A 26010-nucleotide genomic window follows, 5' to 3' on the forward strand; every position below is an offset into this window, starting at 1 on the left:
GTGTGTGTGTGTGTGTGTGTGTGTGTGTGTGTGTGTGTGTGTGTGTGTGTGTGTGTGTGTGTGTGTGTGTGTGTGTGTGTGTGTGTGTGTGTGTGTGTGTGTGTGTGTGTGCGTGTGTGCGTGTGTGTGTGTGTGAAGTATCATTGGTGTACAATTTGGTGTAGTCCACTGTGTTGAGACATGGGCTTCATTTCTCTTAAGTGTAGGAGGATACCCAGTAAGACCTTCTATATTGAGTGTGTGCATCCATTCCAGGGAGGGTTGAACTCCAGTTCAGGGTTTTGTGTAGTACAGCTACACTTAGCAAATGGTTTCTGCAGGATATCTGTAGATAGGTTGCCAATATGGAGACACAATGGGCTTAACATATAGGGGATAATGTAACTATTGCTGTCTGTGCTGCTTGTGTGACATGTTTGGTTATAGCATAGATATTCTGACATATGTACTGTTTTACACTGTGATGTGTCACGTCATCAACTACTGACAGTTATCATTCTTTGCTCACAGTTATTTACTGGGAAATACAAGTTGAATTAAGCTGAGACCAATATTCTGAGGCATAAAGACTACACATTCTGGCACACACCTGCCATTATGGAGGGGTAGTTACAAACAATAGACTGCTGGTTCTGTATAAAAGGTGCAGCACCTTGTTAATATGCTGGCTGGGGTTTCCCTCATTGTGCTTTTCTCAACTTCATGGAATGGCCATATCTTGCTAGGGCCATACCTCTCAGCTGTACAGATACACCCAGTTTATCCAGAGGCAGGACTCGTATATCTGTTCATTTTACCTTCACATTGTGATTTACAAGCAGTTTTGTGACTATTCATTCATGGTCTTGCAGTCGGGAGTAGTTTGGGCGGACATTAGAGTTTCAGACGTCACACACTCCATGACATCCATGCTTTTACACCCCCCCCCTCTGTTATTCTCTCTTCCACCTAACATTATGTAAGTAATATCTCAGATGTATCCCTAATGTTGGGCCTTTATCCCAGTAGCATTTATGGCCTGATCCACAGTCCTTGCAGTAGCACATGGGGAGGCATGCTACTGGCATTTGTCAACATGGCCTTGCATTTGTTTTCTGTTTACTGTTAGGCTGTTAGTTGTAACCCCCTGACATTCCATAAATTGGCACTATGGGTGAGGCATGGGCCTTTGCTAGAGGACTGTTGGCCATTTGAGAGTGCTGCAGGCCATCTGTTACCGCATTTCTACATGGAATTGTGGTGAGGGGGTGCACACCTGCAGACTTTAACATTTGATATGACTGTACTCGTATTTCAGTTACTCTGTTGGCTTCCATTTCATATTGTATTGTGACCTATCATGCAGACAGGAGGCATATCAGTAGAGTGCACATGTTAGATCTTAATGGTATATATTTCAGTTTCAGACTTCTTACCCTTCAGAACTGGAATGCAACTGCCAGACCTGTTGTAGTATGTCTGTGTAGGTCTGGTGGGGGGGGGGGCTGTTCACCATTGCCATCATTTGGGGGGCATAGCCCAGCCTTTCTTCATGGTCATCTACACCTGTCCTGTTGGGTGAGGCTGGTGATGGATATGTGACCCTCATTGACATCCATGTGTGTGACCTACTGACACCCGCAGTTCTTCAGGCCATCATATGTACTGCAGTGGGGGTTGTCAACTTCTGTAGTGCTGCCTAGTATGTTGACAGCAATATTTGTTATGAATTTCCTGCTGTCCCATAAAGCTGTCTGCAGCTAATCCATTCAGCCACCCAATTCCCTTGCATGCTTGCATCCATATCATACATACAAGTATGAGAACATACTACTCCATTCAGTAATTGATAGGAAGAGTGACTTACCTTGTTGCTGGGCCAGTATTGAGGACAGTGCTGGAGGGATAACTATGTTGGATGCACATAGTACACTCCCTGTACATGGTAAAGCTCAGGTAGTGTCATGTTTGGCATCCCTTTTCCTGTATATGTAAGTCAGAGAGAGGTATCAGTCCCTGGGTTCCTACTGTCAGTGTGGGTGCTATGTGTTGCCTCTTTGCCAAGGCCTGGGCATATTGTGCATGCCTCCTTCTGCCTACAGGGGCAGGCTAAGGATGTTCCTCCTCTGAGTCCCTCTGTGCCTGTGCTGGCCTTGGCAATGGTGGGGGGCTGTGTGGCCCTGCACCGTGCTGTCCCTGCTGCAGCTGTTTCCATAGGGTCATACTGTGTAGCATGGCACATACTATGAACATTTGTGTACATGTAGTTGGAGAGTACTGCAAGGCTCCACCAGATATGTCAAGGCAGCAGAACTGTGGCATCAGCATCCCAAACACATGGTCTACAATGATCCTGGCTTGTGTGTGTGCCTCATTATGGTGTTCTTGTTCAGGTGTGTGTGCATTTCTGATGGGTGTCATCAGCCATGGCTCCAGTGCACATCCAGCATCCCCCACTAGATGGCCATATGGGATGTCCCCCCTGGCAAAAGCCTGATACAGCTATGAGCAATGCCAGATGTGGGAGTCATGATAGCTTTTAGGGCTGCTAGCACACACATTCATGATAATGCCCTGGGCATCACACATGACCTGACAGTTGATGGAGGGGAAGCCCTTGTGGTTTATATAGAGCCTGCCCAGCTCACTGGGTGGTGCTTTGATGTGGAAGTGCATGCAGTCTATAGCCCCAACTACCTCAGGGTATTCTGCTATATGGTGGAAGAGATGCATACGTGTGGTCAGCGCCTCACGGGAGGTGGGGAAATATATGTGCTCATTGGCATGCTGTGCCATGGCATCCAGGAACTGGTGGATTACCCTGGATGCTGTTGCCTGTGAGACCCCTATGATAGCCCCAGTTGGTCTTTGGAAGGTACCTGTGGCTAGTATTCTTAAGCCTAGACATACTTTGGTATCCACTGGGATGGGTTCCCCTCTATTGGTTCTGTGTGTGAGGCGTGGCTGGCACAGCTCAACGATTTGCTGTAGAATGTCCCTGCACACCCTATAGCACTCTCCAGCTCATGTAGGCCCTGGTAGGTTACCCTGGGTCTGTACAGTCTTCTCCTCTTCCTCACTGTGGGTCAGTTGTCAGCATTCTCCTCCTCACCACCCTCAGTCTCTAGCACATATTGATGGAGTAAAGCAGCAGCAGCCTCCAACAAATGTAGTTATTTTTGCCAGTTATAAATCTCCTGTCTGTGCACATTGGTGGTGTAGAGTCTGTGGGAAAAAACAGTCTGTAGGGTGTTTGCATAGTTTATATTAATGTGCTGGGCTGCTCCATGTGTAATTCGCTGATTCTGATACATTCCACCTGCCAGCTATGCTAGTTCTCCTTGATTGCCTTCCTGCTGCTGTTTCACCTTTCCTCTTCCTTCCAATTTAATCCACAAGGCTCGCTGCACATACCCGGTGCTCAAATGTAAACTGTTCTGCTATTTCCTGTGCGGGTTTTTTTTGTTGTTTTTTTAGGCCCTCTGCACACCGTGCACACCCTTTTAGCTAATGTAAGCACGTTTAAGCAGAAATGGTCCTCCCTGGATGAGAACACGCTCTGCATTTCATGGAATAAGACAATACAGCCTCAGACACATTCCCCTCCTTGGCTGTGCTTAGCTAAAGGCAAACATGGGCCACAGAGCTCACAGCAAGCATGACACACCCCCTTATGAAGTCATTCAGCTCTTATACTTGCACTGTTGTATTGCTGCACAAGCTGACACTTTGAGGAAATCTGTTATTCAGTATACCTCCCCTCATTTGTATACTCCAGTGTAAGTCCTTAGTTATTCCACTTAGACAGACCCTTTCCCCTTGACAACCAGTGCTCCCTGGTATTGTTTACATTCTGCATGCCATTGACTATAAATGGCAAAATGCAGAATTATCTTAAAATTGACTTTTCTCATTTTTTTAATTTTATTTTCAGCATGATCCCATTTGCGAGCCGCTGCCCTGAGCTTAAACGGCTGTGATTGGCCAAAAAAAAAAGTTTAATTTAAAAAAAATAAACATTTATTAATGCCAATGGCCTTATATTTGGCCATTGGCATGTGTGTTTGACTGCAATACATGCTTTCCATGAGCTGTCCTGCCTCTGTTTGCTCAGATGCAGAAATGTATTCAGTTACTAACTGAATACATTTCTGCTCTGACACTGTTCCTGCATGGAGTCCGGCCAGCTTTGTGGATTGCAAAATCACCTCATTTGCATGTTTTTTACCAGCAAATGTGATGATTTGCATCCCACATGACATTCCATGCAGGAATAGTGTAGGGCCGCTCATGCACATGAAAACTGCACTTTCCTGGATCGCTCAGCAGCCATTTTCCATGCAGGAGCACCTACACTGTTCCTGCATGGAAACAGGCCATTCTTGAATCCTGGGGTAAGTGTTTTTAGATGGTATAAAATTAATATAAATGTTAATAAACCACAACTTCTTTTTTCAGTAAGAACTATGGGATCTTTTTCATCTACCTTAGTTACTACTAACCTAGGTAGATTATTTATTTATTTATTTATTTGACATTTTTTTGATCGGGTTGGTCCAACTGAGCCAGAGGCCCATTTTCAACGGAGACCTGAGGAGAAAAGCTTCAGAGATTTTGCAGACACAAAGAACAAATTTTAACATAGTTAACAATTAATCAAAACATACCCCCGGATTTACTAATCTTCTGTGCAGGACTAGCTTAGTCCTGCACAGAAGCGGCCGTTTAGGAGCAGGACGGCAGCGCACCATGCATATTAATGAAGGCGTGCTGCCTGAGCTCCTAATCTTACATAGAGCATATAGGAGTGCAGGGGGCGTGTCTGAGAGCAGAGCTCTCAGAATGTACATGCCACCACAATGAAAAACAGCAGAAAGCCCAAAGGAATGAGTGAGACTGCTCATAGGTATCCGCATACCCCCAGAAACATCCCCCCATGTGTACAACAGCAATAGTAAATACACAATATAAATATACAATTTTTTATTTTTATGAAACAGATTAAATTTAACAGTAGGTGCATGGGTTTGCCAGTCCCTTAGCTATGATTAATGCAGCTTAAATGGCTGAGGAGGATAACAAGGAAGATATATGCAAATGCAGCAGTATAGCACTAGTGTAGTGGGTAGGGCATTCGCCTTACAAGCAGGCATTCCCAGTTCAAGTCCCACTGCAGCATATTCCATTTTCCATGTCAAATCCCATTATGACCAATATTTTAGTCGCATAACCTACTAAATAACATATATTTGTGAACTGGAGTACTGCATTAAATGTAGATGTGAGGTGTCAGTGTCATAATGTTGCAAAGTCCACAGATAATCACATGTGCCCCATACAGTATATGTAGACAGGAATCATGGATACAAATGGATAGTAATATGTGTAATGAATGATAACTCCATACAGCTTCTAAATCCCCCACCTTCCCAAGAACTATTAGACATTACTGTCTAAATTAGTGCAGTGGTAAGCAGGAGTAAGCACTAGTAAGCAAGTGTAAGCAGTATTAAGCACTAGTAAGTGGGAGTAAGCATATGCAATCACTAGTAAGATAGTTTAAGCCCATTTGCATGGGGGTAAGCAATGCGCACACAGGTTAAGCAATATTGAAGCTAACTCTCTGTAAGTATATTTAACTGGAGGTTAGTATTGCTTACCCTCGCACAAACCCACCTAAACCTGCTTACAAGTGCTTTAATCACTCTATATCCAACAGCTGCTGTTCTGCCCAGCAACAAAGTGAACAGCCTTGCAAGTCTTGAACCCAGGACTCTAGACACTATAGTCACAGTAGTTAACCACCAAACCATCACAGCAGTACATAAGAGTGAGGTATCACCAAACAAACCCTCACTATAGTAAAATCAAACTGAACATGTGAAAGGAATCAGTATACAGTCATATGTTCTATAACCTACTATGTAACATAAATATGTGAACTGGAGTACTGAAGTAAGGCCAGTTGTGAGGTGTAAATGTAATAGAGTGTTGAAGTCCCCTACTAAACACAAGGACCCCATACAGTGTACGTACACATAAATCATGGATACCAGATATATATATAAGATGTAATGAATAATAAATCAATGCCAAAAAGCAAATATAATGCAAAGTCAATTTTAAGCAATGCTAAGCATTGCACAGGCCAGCTTAGGAGGTGTAAGCAATGTGTAGGCCAACTAACTCAATATGCCCAGTGGTATACCCCCTATAAACAATGCCAACCTTAGGTAAGCAGGTTTGCCCATAGCTTAGCCTTTTCAAAACCGACCAATCATGGCAAAGTGTGGCAATTCGGCCCTATTTAAACCCAACACGTGGAACTACAGCTCATAACTGGTTATAGCTTCCCCTTGCTGGTACCATGGCATAAAGGGGAGAGGGAGTGCACTTCCGGGCACAGCACTGGGGCATCCAGGAGTCCAGAGTCATGGCAGGACTCCTTGTCAAAGACCATGAACAGAGACTGCTGCAGGGCCAGTACCAGGGTTCCCAATATAAGATGGAAGCCTGGGACTATCTCGCCCGTGACCTCACCAGTGCCACTGGCATACCTCAAACTGGTGAGCAGGTCAGGCATCACTATGTCGACCTGAAGCAGCGAAAGGGGATCTCTTGGATCAGTGGAGCCAAGAGGTTAGGACGACAGGGGAGGTCCCAACTGTGTGTAGCTATCACTCCACTACCTGTTTAATAATTGCCAGCTCATGTATATTATGGATAGGTATGGCTAAGTATTCCTCTTATGTCCTTCACAGCAGCAAGTGAGTGGGACACGATCCAGGAGCCCCATGGCTGTTGCCTGAAGAGGTTGCAATGTGAGGCAGGTTAGCAATAATCTTGCATGTACTGTCATAGGAAATAAATCTAAAAGTATTAGTAAATTAATTGCCAGTATAAAACCTGTATTGTGTAAGGCAAGTACTGCATACACCAGAGAATATGGCAGGAAGCATCTCATATAGTTTGTATGTAAATAAAAGCATAATAGTCTGACAATATAGGTCTAACTGCTGGACTGCATGTGTATACTCTGGTATCATATGGTAATGTAGATTTGCAATCACTTAATAGTACTGTTATATTAAGCATGGGTACCCACACTGTGCAACATAAATAAAATGTGTAGAAATGTCTGTATATGACTGGTGTAATCCCCAGAGGTCACTTAGTATAACTGAGAGACACATAGACAGAAAACAGTGAAAAGGCAGACAACAAAATCCAAATAGCACATGCAACTGGGATGTGAACTGTTGTATTTTTAGCACACACAGCCATGGTTTGAATCCTGGGAGTGGTAGTAGTCTGCATACAGAATCATACCCTACAACTGTCCAGAATGTCCACTAAATTGGCCCATATCTATTGCCTGTCACCCTGTCCCCCTGGGAAATCAGTGGGATGTTCCCAGACATATAGGCAGCAAACAGGAAATACAACTGATTGTCACATATCTATGAGAACAAAGCTGGCACACTAGCAACTCCCCAAAATCTTATGAGAGTAATAAGCCACTTATGTCCGATTTACATCCCCATGCTGTCAAGCTGTGACCAGAGTGTGTACAGTAACAGAGTGAGAGGTATATGCATAATAGTAACGTGGAATCTGGTACAGTGTGTGGCAACATTCGGGTAGTGCTAACAAACAATGCTCCTACAGGTCTGTCAGATAGTTGGGAGGGTGGCCTAATGGTTAAGGTGTTTGCCTTACAAACACAAGGTGCAGGGTTTGAGTCTCACAAGGGATAATTGTCTAGGCTTAAAATGGCTCGCAAGGGCAGTTAGCTTAGTACTAATCTATGAACCTATGAACACTGTGCCCAGAAATAAAAGAATGATACCCTGTACTGGTACTGTTTACTTTGGTATTGTATGGCATTGTGAATGATGCCGTTGCTCTGAATAATAAGGTATTACTCATCACTGTCACCCACACTGTGCTTAATAATCTAACTGTCTGGGAAATGCTGTATAAGAGTGTTGTAATACAAGCTCAGAATGTAGAACCACAGGAGAATTATATGACAGAAGGCAGATAGGAGATATACAGCAATATCTATATAGCACACACAACTGTGATGGACAGTGTTTCAGTTTTAGCAGACACAGCCATGGTCTGAAACCTGGGAGTGGAAGTAGGCTGCATACAGATAAGTCCAGAATGTCCAGTATATGGGCCCATATCTGCTGCCTGTCACCCTGTCCCCATGGGAAGTCAATGGAATGCTCCCAGATGTTTAGGCAGCAAACAGGAAATACAAATGATTGTCACACATCTATGAGAACAAACCTGTCACTCTAGCAACTCATGAAACTGTTATGAGAGTAATAAGCCAAGTATGTCCTATCTACACCCCCATGTTGTCAAGCTGTGACCAGAGTGTGTACAGTAACAGAGTGAGATGTATGTGCATAACACTAATGTGAAATCTTGTACTTTGTGTAGCACCAGTCAGGTAGTGCTAACAAACATTGCTCCCACAGGTACATTGAATACAAGCACTGTGCCAAGAAATAAAAGCTTGATACCCTGTACTGGTACTGTTTACTCTGGTATTGTATGGAATTGTGAGTATTGCAGTTGCTCTGAATATTAAGGTATCACTGATCAATGTCACCCACACTGTGCTACATAATATAACTGTGTAGGAAATCCTGTATAAGAGGGTTGTAAGTTAGTAAAGGTTGAAGAGGGCAATAGTATAGATATGTTCTTGTTCACCTGCATGTGGTCAAGACATGGCCAGCGTCTATGCAAAAAGAGATGGACAGGTATGTGCACAACATCAACCTGGAATCTAGAAGTATGTGTAGAAACAGTTAGTTAGTATTAACAAACATTCCCTCCACAGGTATACCAGGTAAGAGGTGTATACTGCAGGTAAAACCAGTTCATGTTTAAAGATGATGACAACCATATCACTGTCCAAACTAAGGCAATAGGGTAGTGTAATAAGGTACAGATAACAGCACTGACTAGGAAAGTAATGTGAACTACAGGAATGTAAAAGTTGTTAATTGACATCTTTCTTTCCCCCCACCATATCTTCAACAATTCATTACATACCAACCTCAACTGGTATGTGATGACTCCACTGTTATGTTGGGACATATGTTCTATTGGTTGATAATTGTTTAAATCTGTTTCTATGTATGTGCTATGTTAAAATACTGCAACATTGGTGGCATGGTGCCATCAACGTACCTGCATGCTGTTGTTATTACCACTGTAGTTCCATATATGCACGTGTTCCGTTTGCTATGCAACTGTTCCGTATCTGGTGTCTGAGTTAATGGTAATATCTATGCAAGCTGTTATACCTAACCCTGGAATGTGTTGACTATTACTAACACACATATGTTGATACACCATAAACACCATAGCATGTATGGGAATGCGGGTCAAAGCAGACCCACCTGTCCAACCTCAGCTGGCCGTGGCACCGAGCACCAGCATGTCTGGGGCCCAACCGGGGACCTCCTCATCTGTTGGTCCTACACCACCTTTGGGTGGAACCACCTCAGGGGATGGGGCTTGCCCCCCCGCGGAGTAGGCACGGACAGGAAGCTGTCACCCATCACCAGGTCCAGGTCGTGGTGCATAGAGAGCTCGATCAGCAGTTTGGAGATCTTCTACTCCAGCTCAAGGGCCACATGTCATGACTAGAAGGTCAGCCTGGCTCTCTGGCTCAGCCCCCAGCACAGCCACCTTTGGGGCTGTGAAGGTGCAGTGATGACTGTCCATAGGTGAGGATCTCAGTCTCACTGTTTCCACTAGGGGGCTCATGGGCTTCTGATTTCCCAACACCCCTCCCCATCAAGGTGTTTACCCCCACATGTGTCATATACCGCCCCTGTATGCATCTTGTTTGTCTTGTCTGTTAACCTACCCAACCTACCTTCCCAAATAAACGTACTATCCCTCCCCAACATCCCACTCTCACCTGAAAAAAAGGGCATTCTTTTCCCCCAAACAAATATCGCCCCAGACATAGCTGTCCATTTCACACGTGTCCACTGGACACATGTAATCTGGTCTAATTGGCATCACAACATATTATTGTTGTCCTCACCCCTCTCTCAGGGGTTTGAGTGTTCAAACCTACCTCCAAATTCAGTTTATATGCACAGCTGTTGCTGTAGAAGAAATGGGCAGCTATGGACCTTCCCTACACCCTCCTGCACATCCCTAGCTATTTTCCCCACTGTCTTTCCCTCTTTGTAACCCTTTTTCACCACTTTCCTATCAACCCTTTTTTCTTTTCTTTAAAGAAATTAGCACGGGGGTAAGCGGGAGCAAGCACTTTTAAGCAGCCGTAAGTTGGTTTATGCTTGTTTGTGTGGGGGTAAGCAATGCCTACACAGGTTAAGCAATTTAGAAGTTGAGTATAAGAAACTGTAACCGGCAGTTAGCATTGCTCACCTCTGTGCCAACCCGTGCAAACCCACTTACAAATGCTTAAAAGTGCCTTAATCACTCTGTATCCAGCAGCCCGTGTTCTGCCCAGCAAGAAAATAAACAGTCTCTGCAAGGCTCGAACCCAGGACCCTGCACACCATAGCGATTTGCCACTAAGCCATGTCAGATACACATGACTCTGATGTTTTCGCAAACATAACATCCAGCCCAGTCATTCAACAGTACAGGATATGTATCTAAACATGTAGATGTGTGTGTGTGTGTGTGTGTGTGTGTGTGTGTGTGTGTGTGTGTGTGTGTGTGTGTGTGTGTGTGTGTGTGTGTGTGTGTGTGTGTGTGTATATGTATATATATATATATATATATATATATATATATACATATATATATATATATATATATATATATACATATATATGTATATGTGTATATCGAAATAGATATATACATATCTATATATGTAGATATATATATATATATATATATATATATATATATATACATACATATATACATACATATGCATACGTCTATAGATATAAATGTCTACATCTATATGGCAATATATATACAGCAATATACATATATAAGCAGATATATATATCTATATAGGTATATACAGGCATACATCTGTAGATAAAAATAGGAACATAACAAAAACATATATGACCACATGCACCGTTAATGGGGTTGAGGGGGCCCAAACCACATACGTCTTGTACGTATAGGTATCCCCCCCCACAGCCAAACACATCTGCCCTGCAATACGCTACCAACTATTGCAGATCCCATAACCAGGACCTGACACAACATGGGCACAAGATGTTAACAGTACTCCATCCCACCTGTATGATGTCAGGCTGGTATCAGTAACATATCATGCAGTACAGCCTGGATGCCATAGGGAATGTACAATGTGGAAGCAATCAACATCCCTAAGATACATATACACAGATATATATATATATATATATATATATATATATATATATATATATATATATAGGTATACATTTAACTACACATACACACACAGAGATATGTATAGGAAGATACATATGTAGATGGTGCACACAATTTGGAACAGCCACTATGCCTACAGTTACCACCTTACCAACTGGGCACTGTATGAGCCATCCATACAAATGACAATTGTTTCCTGCAACATATACCCACAGAGTGGTTAAAGGATATAACTCCACACACAGGTTTGCATACAGGGGAAGGCTTTATTTGTGTACTATTGCAGTTGTATATGCCATGTCATATAGCTGTTTAGACACTGACATACATATAAACAGAATAATGCAACTGTGAAACAGTTATATTAATACAGTGGTCTGGAAAGGTTTACATATGTTGTTGTCCAGGCCAAGGCCTTCAAGTAGTACAATAGTAAAGACAAACTGGGCCATGGGATACCAATCAATCAACAGTAAGTAATGCAGATTAGTAATCCAGCAGACTCTAGCTACACACTGTACACAATCCCTAGTGGATAAAGACCTCAGTTGGCACAATGGGATGTATCTGTTACATTACAAGGCATAACTGACACCATCACAATCACACTGACAAAAAGAACTTTCTGTATGGCAGGAGGCAGTAGGCCTGCATTTACCCTAGGTGAATTTTATGGTAATGTACATCCAGATACCTTAAGGCAGCTTACACCTGATGCCCCCACATGTTGTAACAGCCTAGGTTAGTTATGGTGCATTCCCCCTAGACTCAATAATAAAGGCCATATACCATTGTAACATACACTGGCCTCTGGAGTGCATAAGGGCACACATGTATTGTGTAGGTGAAGCCCACACATATATGGACCCAACCCCACAGTATGTGTGGGGGTCACAACAGCAGTGAGTTGATGGTAGGAATGGCAGCATGACATACTCACAGCCCACTACATAACAGCTCCTGACAGCATGTCATATGTACAAATCCTGGTATGTAGGTGGAGGATAGAGGCTGGAACACAGGCCCATATGTGTATAACTGTTTTCATACACTAAGCAAGTCATTGGTGTTACAGGATAGTCTGCCACATATCCTTAGTCAGGAATATGAAGTTAGAAATAGAAATGGATGTAGTCATGTACTGATAGCACTCAACACACACACTGCCAGTGATATATCTGACACAAGACCTGTGTGATGGACAGACAAAACATAATAGGCACACCTCTGGCCATCAAGAGGTAGGCCCACAGTTGAGAGCTATGCAGACAGACTGCATTCCAAATTAAACTAGTATGTACACACAAACCCTGTAACACGGGTGCTATACAATGCAGACAACAACACTACTTACACTCTGTCTGTAGTTCTGCAACCTCCTACAAATATGTAGCTGACCTGAGTGTGCAGGTTTTCCTGTAAGAGGTATTGCTACCTGCTGTCTGTAACATTGCTGCCCACACACAGAAAGGATGTCCATCATACAGGAAAGGTAAAGGGACCACACCCACATGATGTAGGGATTTATAGTAGTTGGTTGCCATGAAAGTGGTAATTGCAAGTACTACAGAGCATGCTGCATGCAGGTAGCAATGGAGGACACTGAGTGGTGCAGAAGCCATCACCTAATCATAGATTCATAGGTTCATAGGTAGGTACTTGGCTATCTGCCCGCGGGCATTTATAAGCCTAGCCAGAGTGTGTTGGCGTTCACCACCCCATTGATTAATTAACTGAGCCTCTGTCAAGCAGAGCCAATGAAGGGATCCCAGGGGTGTATTTTCTGTTACCCATCCACTCGTCAAGGTTTCTCTTGAAGAGTGTTAGTGAGGGGCTCTGCCTAATGTAGATAGGAATTTTGTTCCAAAGCATGGGGAGTCTCTGTCACACAAATCTATCAAATTCTATGCTACAATCTATGCAAAGCAGCTCATTCCATGTACTGGAGAGAGACTGAGAGAGAGAGAGAGAGAGAGAGAGAGAGAGAGAGTATAAGGCACAGAAAAAAAACATCCAGAATAGTCTGCATTCCTAGAACATGTATGTAAAGTACATATGTATGTAATTGACCATAGTACTTGGTCCATAATAATGGGATGGATGATGTGGAATGATGTATATGTGCCTTCAGGTGTTGTTATTGTAATGATGTTCAGCTGAACAACTGCTAAGGACAATACAGTCTGACCCTGTGGGTAGTGGGCCATACCTGTCAACCATGCAGAGTAACACTGACTGATAAGATGTAAGCCATCATAGTGTGTGCAGTGTAATGGGAAGTATGTATATTACGTGGCCAATAGCTGGTGGTGGAAGTAATGCCATAATGATGCACACATGGGTTCTACAGCCCACCTCTTGCAGGCTACTCAGGTAACCTGTATTGTAGCATGCAGGAATGCCATAGGTGTGTAATAGGGTTACCTGCAATCCGGCCTTACATATATCCCCCCTAATGTCAGGCTGTGTCCATATGTGGCACCTGTCTGTGTTGTAGCAAGGCAGAACAGTGCAGCTGTGCATGTGGACCTGAAGTCTGAATATACCCCACATATAGGTATGCATATATATATATATATATATATATATATATATATATATATATATATATATATATATATATATATATACACACAGGTATGTCCACAAATATACAGATACCCATGTGTAGACATATATATGAGCACATATATACATCACATATATCTACACATATATAGATATATACCTATATGCACATGTCTACATATATGCAAACACATACACAAACACATATGTATGTAAATACATATCCCCTATATTACTACCACAGTGCTGCATGCTATGTGTGAGGAAATAGCACACATAGCAAAACACACAGATATTTACAGCTGCCAGTGTGTGCAACATGGATGGGTATGTCACATGTGAACCCCTTGTTGGAACCACATTGCCCTTGTCTGTGAAGTATGGAATGGGAATATGGGGAAGTATGGCAGGTATAGTTGTGGAGTTGGTCAGGGTTGGTAGATATAGAGGACAGCCTACAGGGGTGGTATGTGACACATGTGGAGTGTAAACATCCTGGATGGTGTGTGTGTGGTCTGCAATGTGGATGCCCCATGGGCCCTAATATTGACACAATGGTAACAAACCTCCCACCCACTGCTACTCACAACAGCAGTCCATGTCCTGAAGGTTCCAGACCTGGAGGCTGAGCAGGAGGTGCATGTGGGCCCTGTAAATGTGTACTGGGTACCTCAAGGTGATGTAGCACATCCCACATGTGTCTGTGGAGCCCGCTATGGAACAGACCCTGGACCTGTCCTTAGGGGACAAGAAAATATCTGTGTGTACCCCTGGGGGGGACAACATCCCCTGGTTTTGTTCCACCAGATGGTATTGCTGGCCCAGTACAAGAGGAGGCCCCAGGGTGGGTCACACATGTGATGTGGCCTGGTAACATGGGAAGATGAGTTTGGAGAGGTGGTTTTGCTGGCCAATAGTACATATACATGCTTTTGTGTCACTGTTATAGTACATATGTCAGAAGTAATAGTCTACACAATCCCAGAACATGTCCAACAGCATGCATAGATAACTGCAATAACACAGAATGTTAGATGTGCAGCAAACACATAGCAAGCATACCACAGGCTTATATGGAACCATTGTGGCCCTAATAATGGCATGCAGGTGAACAGTCTGTAACAGGCCAGCAATGATAGTGTCCACACAGGGAACATGGCTACAAACACATTGCACAAAGTGTGGTACAGTACAATACCTGCCCCACTAGTAGGTATGCTGTAGCCATATCTATTGAGCTGTGTGTACAATTTGTTGTCGCTGATATGTGGGGGGGTGACAGTGATGTGTATTAAGAACTGTGGTAACCTTGCTGCATAACTTGCTCACACCTGTGTCCATCTTTATGTCTTTCAGGCACGATGTCCCATGGAAGGCTGTCAGCCTACACAGCAGCTGAAAATGAAATCCTGCTGAATGAACTAATACAGCACTATGCAATCTTGTTTGGCTGGGCCATCAATGATCAGCAGGAGCAAACCGCCCAGTGGAACAACCTAGTCCACAGCGTCAATGATGTCGGACTGCGCAACTGCAGTTCTGAGGAGGTCCGGCATCATTGTTCTGAACTTCTTCGCAATGCCCGTCTGCATGCTGCTGCAGTCCAGGAGGATCACCTCACCATGGGGGGGGGTGCCATGCCATCCATTCCCCCCTGACACATGTGGAGGAGCTCCTGGTCAGCCTCGTGGCACTTGCCCATCCAGCCAACCACCAACCGCCGGAAACATTTGTGGAGGTGGGTGCCACCCACACACTGGCCGAGGAATGAGCAGGTAAGCCCACAGGGCACATGAGTAGACCACTGTTGTGTATACATCCGCATCAGTACAGGTAGCTCATGCATATCTGACATGTCATAGATATATTTTGTTGATGCATAGCAGTGATAAACAGATGTCCATGTGTGGTAGTATTGTGGAAATTTACTGCTGATGTATTGTAAAACTGCACCCACCCTGTAGCAATGCCACAGGTGTGACCACTGACTGTGCATCTCTCACCTACTTATGTAGATCCCGCCAGGATACCACCAAGGCAGCAGCTGGTAGCTGGTGAGTATGGTTTATGTAGATGCTTGCCAATACACCGGGCATGTAATGGCGATGGTATATTCCATGCACACATCTAACACACCTACCCAGAATGCATGCTGTACATGTGCATGTATTGTTGCAGTGAAATGCATGGCATCACAGTGGTGACCATGATGGGGTATTGGAAGGGTATTTCAGGCACCTGCATGATAACTAACATCCTGTCATTGTGGAATGTGTCCACAGGGAGTAACATAATGGTGGGAGACATGGCCTACAGTAGGGACATGTATGGAACAACACCCATATACAGTGCAACACCAGTGTATACACCTGTAGGACAATGGCAACTGCTGCAGAGATACACCATGGCATAAGGCATTACAGTGGTCCACATTATCAGCTGGGACTAGGCTGTAACATGTGGTGTTTAGTGTATGGGACACTGCTAATTGACACACATGTGTAGGGCTTACTTGCCATGCATCGGCAAAAAGGCTGAAGGAGTGGGGGTGTCAGCATGACACACCAGTGCACTGCAGCAGGGATCCTAAGGATGCTAAGAATGGCTGTATCTGCACATTGTCAAGTTCAGGACCTGTGGCAGACATAATCCTACCCCCACAACAATAGTGATGGCAGTGTGTGAACACCAGGGGATGTGCACATGAGTAGACCTTGCAATCATGCAGATTAGGGGGATATGTGTAGGGCAGACTGAACATACACTGGCAAATGTAGATGGCCCATGCTGGTATACCCTTGCCAGGAGTAGTGACTGCTGTAGTACACACAACAAGAGTTGCGATAAACTGTCATGATAAGGGTGTGCACACATATGCCCACATGGTGTGTATGCATCGTGGTCAGCATCCGCACACCTAACACATTCCGTAGACACTGCATGTGAAAGTAAAGACATATGCCACATATCAAGCCCATGTACTGTTAAGGTATGCGGTGGTGTGGTCCCACGGCAGATCACGTATGGGTGCATCATATCAATAAGAGTGTGTACACCCCCCATAGCCACGGTATGCTCTGATGGTTGTCAGTGTAAGAGTATTGGATTGGTCATACATGGTCCACTGATGTTGAGAGCTGAGCATCAGACATCAGGCATTCACAAATGACATCTGTCCACATATCATCCCAGGTAAGTGTTGATGGAAAATATAGGGACTGTGAGCATTACAGCTGACATAACTGACACAGTAGTGCACATTCAGCAATGGACTGTACACCTGTGAGGTGTGGTGCACAGTACATGGCAGGGTGCAGAACAGGTGCACAGCAATACTGTGTACATGGGTGCAGTGGTGTCCAGGGGAAGGGGCATCACCCAGTGACACAGCACATGCATCACACACATGTATACTGTTGCTAGCATGGATTGACTATATATATATAGCACTGTATGCTGTTGGGTACCACATGTTATGCATGTTGACAGAGGGGTAATAGGAGGACTGTGTGTACTATCATTGTGCATCCTCACCTGTATGTGTGTGTGCATCCTGGTGGGTAGTTAGTTTGTCTGTAGGGTCACGCTGGTAAAGTGGAGGGAGGTTGATGCATGTAGGATGCGTGTGTGCATGTGTGTGTGTTTGTGTGGCTAGCCATGTATGCATGTGTGATTGTGGGGTGTTCATACAGCAGTACCTCCCTTTGGGATCATGCAGTACTGCCAGAATACACACCAGGAATACTTGTCATGTATGTAATTACAGGGCAGCTGATAGTATAATATGGTCTGTAGCATGGAACAGGTATTGAGAGGGAAGGTAGACACCAGGTACATCCTTAATATTGCATTCAGCAGAGAGGTCACCTACAAACCATGTATGCAGCACTACAGATGCATTGGGGAAGTACTAGTCAACACCAGAGTGTGTATCCATATATTACAGTTGTCACATGATAGGCTGATTGAGCAGCATATCTGGCATGTACTGAGCATTACATACACATGACACACCAGTATGTAATATTATGGAGTGAACATAGCCTCCCACACATATAGGGGCCATGCTCATGATTTCTGGACATACACAGGGTGAACACCGAATGACAGCAGTGAGGCCATCTAAAACCACTACACACAGGTTAGGCAGGTAATGTAGTAACAGGTCTTGTGTTGTGATCACTTGTGTAGGCATTTAGAGGGCTGATATGTTAATGAGTGGTATCAATGTGTGTATGTTACCAAGTGTGATGCAGGATGGGGTTCACATGGACATATACATGGGACTGTCTGTAAAGTCACGGACAGGTAGGTATTATGGTGGTGTGTGTGTGTGTGTGTGTGTGTGTGTGTGTGTGTGTGTGTGTGTGTGTGTGTGTGTGTGTGTGTGTGTGTGTGTGTACTCTTAGACAATGCTGTACTGGTTTTAAAGTGTGTTTATTGTTTTCCCCCGCAGGTGGCAAGGTGGGTCAGGATCCCTCCTGCATGCAATCTGATGTTGGTGTTCATACAGACACCGAAGATGATAATAGTACTATTGAGGCACAGGTGGGGTTGTCAGGGGTTGAAACAGTACCATCATTTGACATCCCCCTTTTAACCACCCCAACCCCGCTCACAGTTTCAGTGCCTATACATAGTCCATCACCAGTGGCCATAGTGGAGGGACAGCTGGCGTTTGGTGGCTGTGCACAGGAAAGTGTGGTAACCATGCCTACTGTGTCTGGTCGCAGCAGGCATAGCCAGATGTCCAGCAGGGCACCACATAGGCAGATGTCCCAGGGTGCTTGTGATATGGCCACTGGACATCATGCCTCTGGCAGAGGTGACATAGCAGATACCAGCAGGCGCATGTTTCAGATTGTCATGGAGGTGCAGGAACGTAAAGAACATTACACCAGACAGGGCCTGAGGCTGCAGAGGGCTGCTCTCACATCTGCAAGTGACTACACCCCTGAACTGGCTGGTGCCATCCGTGCATTAACTGAGTTCATGGATAGACGGTTTGGTGAGATGATGGCCCTCAGCGACCATGGTCTATCCATGCTTGAATGTGTGGTGCGGGTGTGGCGACGGCCGCGTGGACGTATGCCAGCAACACCAACAGCTGGCAGTCAAAGTGGATGTGCTAAGACACCAAGGGGCTCCTGTAGTGGCAGTACCAGCCTCAGCAGTGCAGGGAGGGCGCTATCCACACCACACCACAACAGGCCATGTGCACGTGGTCCTGGCCAGTCCCAGGAGGGACCTGGTACCAGTGGACATTTGTCATCATCAGGTGAGAGTAGCACATTGAGGCCTGTACCTGGATGTGCCCATGGAACCCTTGGCAGGCACAGTCCACGTGTCCATGGCCGGAGGCAGTGAACTGCACACCCTGCTGGGTATGGTCAGCAGCTGTCCATAAACACCTGTGTAGGCCAGCCACATTTATTTATTTATTTTATTTTACATTTGTTGACCGGGCTAGTCCAGCTGGATATATGTCCATTTTCAGTGGAGGCCCGGGGAGAAAAGGTCCACAATACAATAACACTAGCAAAATAGGAAAAGACATGTATTTCAAGTAGACATTGGTACATTACAAAACTTTTATGATATCTTACATGAGTAGGAATTTTATATTCTGTATCCAGTAGGAACAAAAGCTTGATATAAAAAGAGCTTGGTATCATAGTAGTTTGAAATAATAATGGAAATTATAATTAAGATGCTGTATTTACTTTGGTCACACAAGAAGTCAGAAGATAAACACTAGTTTGAATGGATAGAGTGTACAAAAGGAAATAACGGGATACAATAATCGCGTTTAGTCTCACCAGAGTTGAGGTGTGATAAACCTGCTAGGAAATACCACAGTATATACATATTTACATGAGGAAAGAATCCTCAGAAAGGTCAAGTGCACTGCTATTAGAGAGTAAACACAAGCTAGGAAATACCACAGTATATACATATTTATATGAGAGAATAATCCTCAGTAAGGTCAAGCGCACTGCTATTAGAGAGTAACACAAGGTAACATTCAAAAGAGGCTGGGAATCAAGAGAGTCTTGAAGGGGGTGTGGTGTTTAGTCTGGGTTATCACAGGGGCATAGCCAGTGTGATTTGAGGTAGTGTTTGAGCTTGCTTTTATATAACTTAACAGAGGATAATGAGGTTAGCTGATTTGGAAGATTGTTCCAGGCCTTGCCTACTGTATTAGAGAACAGGGTGTCACCAGCTGAATTGCTGGATTTGGATATTTGTACAAGTAGTTTGTTAGATGAGTGCAAGGTTTTGAGATTGTTATAGGGGATGACTAGGGATGTGAGTATGGGTGTATTCTGAGGCAGATACAGGATCTTATGGGCTACTGTTAGTTGATTGAAAAGTATTAGATTTGGCAGTTCTAGCCATCCAAATTTATTCAAGTTGATAGAATGATGAGTTCTATAGGAGGATCCTGCTGCGAATCTGGCTATATTGTTGTAGGAGGATGTCAGTTTATTCAGGCTACTCTTGCATATTTTGGTATAGATAGGGGAGGCATAGAGGAGGGTAGAGATAAGGTGTGTGTGAGCAATGATGGCCCTGGCTAGAGGAGTTAGAAAGGGTTTGATTCTATAGAGGGAACCTAGTTTCTTATTAACTGTTTTTATGGTGTTATTAATGTGAGGTTCAAAAGGCAAGTGATTATCTATTAGTACTCTGAGTAGTTTGGTGGTTGTTTCTGGGGATATTATAGTTCCCTTATTTGAGGTAATAGTAAAGTTAAGTGGAGAGGTTCTGCGAGTGGGGTTGAATAGTAGCATTTTTGTTTTGTTAGGGTTTAAGATAAGACATCTTTGTAGGAACCAGTTTTCAACTGTGCTAAAGGTATTTTGGGTTAGTAACTGAAGTTCTGATTGGGTAGTAGCAGAGCATATGAGTGTGGAGTCATCTGCGTATTGGATACAGTCAGCTTGTGGAATTACAGAATGGAGGTCATTTGTAAAGATGGAGAACTGTGTGCATTGTAAAGATGGCAGAACTATGTGCATGCATACCCACACACTATACAAACACACCTAGGGCAACCCCATACCTACACACACCACATCACCATGCCCAGCTCACCTCAGTACACCCCTCACTCATACACATGGTGTCAAATGTATGGCCCACCCTCAGCCTCTGGAAAACCAACAACACACCCTGTGCATATGATGATACCTGTGCCGCATCCCTGTCATCCATACCATCAATGCAGGGACAGGCTAATATGTTTCTGATGCACAAGGTGACTGTACTACAGTGTACCACAGTACTGCAGTGTAACATCTTGTAAGGAGTAATGTGTAATGGATATATATCAGGTAGTGTAGCCATCCAGCAATTATGCATTATAGCTGTTAGTAATACTGGTTGATTGTGGTCTCTATAATGTTATCCATTTGTGTTGCAGGTGTACATGTGTCGGTATGAGGATGGTCTGCTGTCATATTCCACAATGGGGTATGGCACTGTGGTGACACCATGGCTGTGACATATCTGGGGTACAGTTGAACACATGTCACAGGTTAGTATAACAGTTATTGCCTATGCCACATGGGCAGGTGACCTGCTGGGGCATGTATACCCTGCAACCTGATGTAGACCCATCCACATACATGCACACTATTACTTGGCAACACTGGGACTAGACCGCTACCTAGGTATGTAGTGATACTGAAGTGTGTGGCTTACATTGCACACATCACACAGCTTTTAGGGTGAGGTGTGTCCCAGGTTAAATGTTACATGCAGAACATCCACAGACATGTAGAGTATGCTAATGGGGGATGCAATGGGTGTATATGGACAATATATAATGTGACATACCTTCATATACACATTAACAGACACATAATAGCAGACACACATCCGAGAGACCAGGGCCTATCGCTGCTAAGTAACTTGACCATGTGTCCAATGTGTTACAGGTAGGCTGCACACAGCACATGCATAAGTGGCCTGGAATGTGGTATCAGTTGCTTGTATGGTTGATGGTGACAGTGGTAACCATAACTTGGTACATGGGACATATACCGGGTGTACCTTGGTGTAATGACAGTGTATACAGTACCCACATCTCCCAGTGGATATTGTACTCCCTGACACCCATGATGACACTCTGATATACCCACCATCACACATCGGCCATGACTGCGATACAACCCATTGTAGATCTCAACAGTGGTACTACAGGGATATGCATCTGATGCACATGCCACATGCATAGCAGGGTGTTGCATTGTGATGCCTCACCGATGGGCAGCAGCAATACTATCTGTACTACCATGGGGCAATGGGTATTGTAATAGGTGTATGTGGCTTCAGAATGCTGTACCCTACAGATAAAGGGACATTCACACATACCCACACTTGCCAGAACACAATGGGTATCCCATGCCTATAAACCCATTTGGACAACACTGTTGTGATGGTACTGCAAGGCTCATGTAGCTGGTATGGAGAAGAGCTTAACAGGGTACATGTAATATCCCATACAGCAGCAGCCACAACTGGCTATGGAAATGGATGTTGTGGTGGTTGTGAAGGCCCTCATGGAATTCCCATGTACAGGTGTGCTAACACACAGACACTGCTATACTCAGTCATGCACACGTACACATGAGTCAGTACTGGGGTGCATCTCTGCAGGTGGTCATAGCTGTGTACCTAGCTATTGTCCAAGGTGAGATGGGTTGTGTAGGGGTTGTGTGTACAGTGGTATCCTGCCACCTGTCATGTGGCAGCAGGCAAGCCATCGACAGACACTACTGTGGTGACCTTCATGGTGAAAGTGGCATGCATTAGCCATTCTGCCAGGTGCCTCCTGCACATGGCCACTGAGGTGATCAAGTTGACATACATGCAACATGCATTATAACACATGGTTAGTGTCTGTGATTGAGACCTGTACCCAAGCATGTTCAGTTGACTGTGGTAGTGTAGTGGAGGTACCCATGGCATGTAGTGCATACAGGGTGTTATCCAATATGTGCCAGTTCTGACACAGCTGGGCAGACATGTCAGTGTCTGTCAAGCTTAGGTTGCCTGTACATATCCCAGCAGGATACCTGTCATCCGCACATCTGTACAGGGACTGACAGTCATCTGCTTGGTGAGTAGCTATGCTGTTGGATGAATGTGTTGTCAGATAGATGTTTGACAACAATATGTGTGTCATAACTACATGTCAGGAGCCCTCGCTATCATGTGCTGTACAGACGGTAGTCTACAGATACATTCACATGTCAGATCATTACCTAGTAGGGGTTATATACTGTGACACTGCACACACACCAGGGATACAACATGGAGGCCTCAGAGTCCAGCTATGCCTGTAGGAGTGGCTGTTGTCAGTACTAAATTTAGCACTCTACTCTTGCGTGGGTAGACACTGTCAACAGTAGTACCACCATCATACACTACATGCCAGTGTGACAGCACGTACCCTAGGTTAGTACCCCTGTATGTAACAAAATCACATGGATAACAGTGCTGTACAGGCCTCATACATGTCTGTGTCTCAGACATGACACTCACACTCCTTGCTACTGTGATGACAGCACATAGGCCATGTATTGTACATGGCATTACATACACTTATTACAGATGTCATTACCTTGCTATGTTATCAGACTGGGTGGTATGAACTGGTTATCAGGGCTAGGCCATGATTTGCAGGTATCACAATATAACAGCTAAGGTGATCTGTGCATTGGTGAGCGAAGCCTACATTGTGTAAATGCCCATACGTTTACCCGTAGCTTATCACTGCTTAGCTTTGCGCAAACCTATGCCTGCTCAAAACCACCTTAACCACTCTGTATCCAACAGACCTTGTTCTGCCCAGCAACAAAATGAACAGCCCTTGCAGGTCCTGAACCCAGGACCCTGTACACTAAAGTAACAACACTTAAGCACTATGCCACAACCACTGTGAAGACAGCTGTTGTTTTTCCAATATATCTGTCAATACACATATTGATTAGTATTGAACAATCGCCTTTACTACCACAATTGTGTAGTGCTTGTTATTAATATGACTGTTGCATCACATATGTTAGTTTAACATAATGTATGCATAGCAGATACATACGGTGAGGTACATCTGGGAGAGTATACACAACCGTGAGGCTTACACATGACAGGAATATGGATATATACATATAATAGGTTGATATATGTCTACATGTACATACACATGTATATTCATGCATATGTCTGTATACACATCTGTATAATGCAACATATATATGGCCATGTGTACATTTGTATGTTCATATATGTATATATACATATATAAATATATATATATATATATATATGTGTGTGTGTGTGTGTGTGTGTGTGTGTGTGTGTGTGTGTATGTGTGTATATAGATGTATGTATATATAGCTATATATGTATGCACATCCAATGTGTACAGGTATGCCTATTTATGCAGATATATCTGTAGATGTATATGACTATATGTGCATACATATCTATTCTGATATACATATTACTGTCAATATATATGTAGATATCCATAAGTATATGTGCATATGTATCTCTATCTGTATACCTGTAGACATATATTGCTGTGTATATGTATATATCTGAGTATTTATATATATATATATATATATATATATATATATATATATATATACATATCCATTTATGTATGTTGATATGTATATTTGTATATATCTATATAGATATTTGGATAATTATATATATATATATATATATATATATATATATATATATATATATATATATATATATCCACCATATGTCCTGAACATGGAGTGGAGCCCTACCTCAGCCCCAATAGTCCCAACCTCTTAGTGCAAGGGGGAAGTCAGGTATGTAGTGCAGGTATATATGTAGACTATTGCTACTGTGATTGGGGTTGTCTTCATAGACATGGGTGTGGGATGTCACATCTGATTTTAACATGTGTGCCATTGGCTACTGACAGACATCCTAAGGACATCATAGTGCAGTACCACTGCTAGCACAGTAATGATCCTGTGGAGATATGGCCAATAAATGTGGACAGTCTGACACACTCTGGTCAGTCCAGAGGTATACACAGAACCCCTTAGTGCAAGACATGTAGACCAAGCTTGACAATGTGGATGTTAACAGCCATGTAGATGGGTATAACACATAAATACTGGTATACATTTGCCCCCATAGGTAATGCATTCACACACCCTTTTCTGTCCTGACACATAATAACCGCTGGTATAGCAGTGCCATGCCCACATACTACCCATTAGTCAGTGACATACATCTGTACAGCATCCCACTGCTTTGTCTGACATACATGACTGTTATGGTGGCCTGGCAGCAGTACATCTGACAAGTATCTGGACATAACATCACACTGGGTAAGTACACTCAGCTGCTAGGCATGTAACAAAGCACGGTATAGGCTACAGGCAGACTGCCACAACACTGGCCTACATTTCTTATGCGGGAATACACATGTACCTGCATATATAGCAGGCTGTACAGGGATATCAAAGCACAGAGTATCAGACACCTGTGTGAAAATGCATAACCACAACCAATGTGAACACAGCCACAGCCACATATGGTAGCTAGCATAATATTACAGTATATGGGCTATCTGAGCACCACCCTCATATGTGCCACTCACACACTAACCCTACATATACTGGCCACTACACAGTGTGGTCCGATGCCTGTCTGTGGTATGGGACATGTGCGTGTTTGGCCCTACAAACATGTAAGCTGATAGGGTACCATACAGTGGAGTAGCATGTAACATCAGATAGAACAGGACCAAGAACAATGACATCTACCACAGTATGTACACAGGCCAAGTAACATATGCACAATACACACACTGTTGACAATCACCATAAGTACACAGACCTCAGTACTGTACACACAACCACAGTATGCCACGGTTATGTCCTCAAAGAGAACCCTTACTATACATAACATGTGTCACATTCTGATATCCCACTGGCTTGTTATCAGATATGATGTCAATAAATTATGGTGTACAGGACATATGCATCTCTTACCGCATGACATATG

Source organism: Protopterus annectens, chromosome 3.part0 (assembly GCF_019279795.1).
Source record: "Protopterus annectens isolate FY-2018-M chromosome 3.part0, PAN1.0, whole genome shotgun sequence".
Classification (NCBI taxonomy): Eukaryota; Metazoa; Chordata; order Ceratodontiformes; family Protopteridae; genus Protopterus; species Protopterus annectens.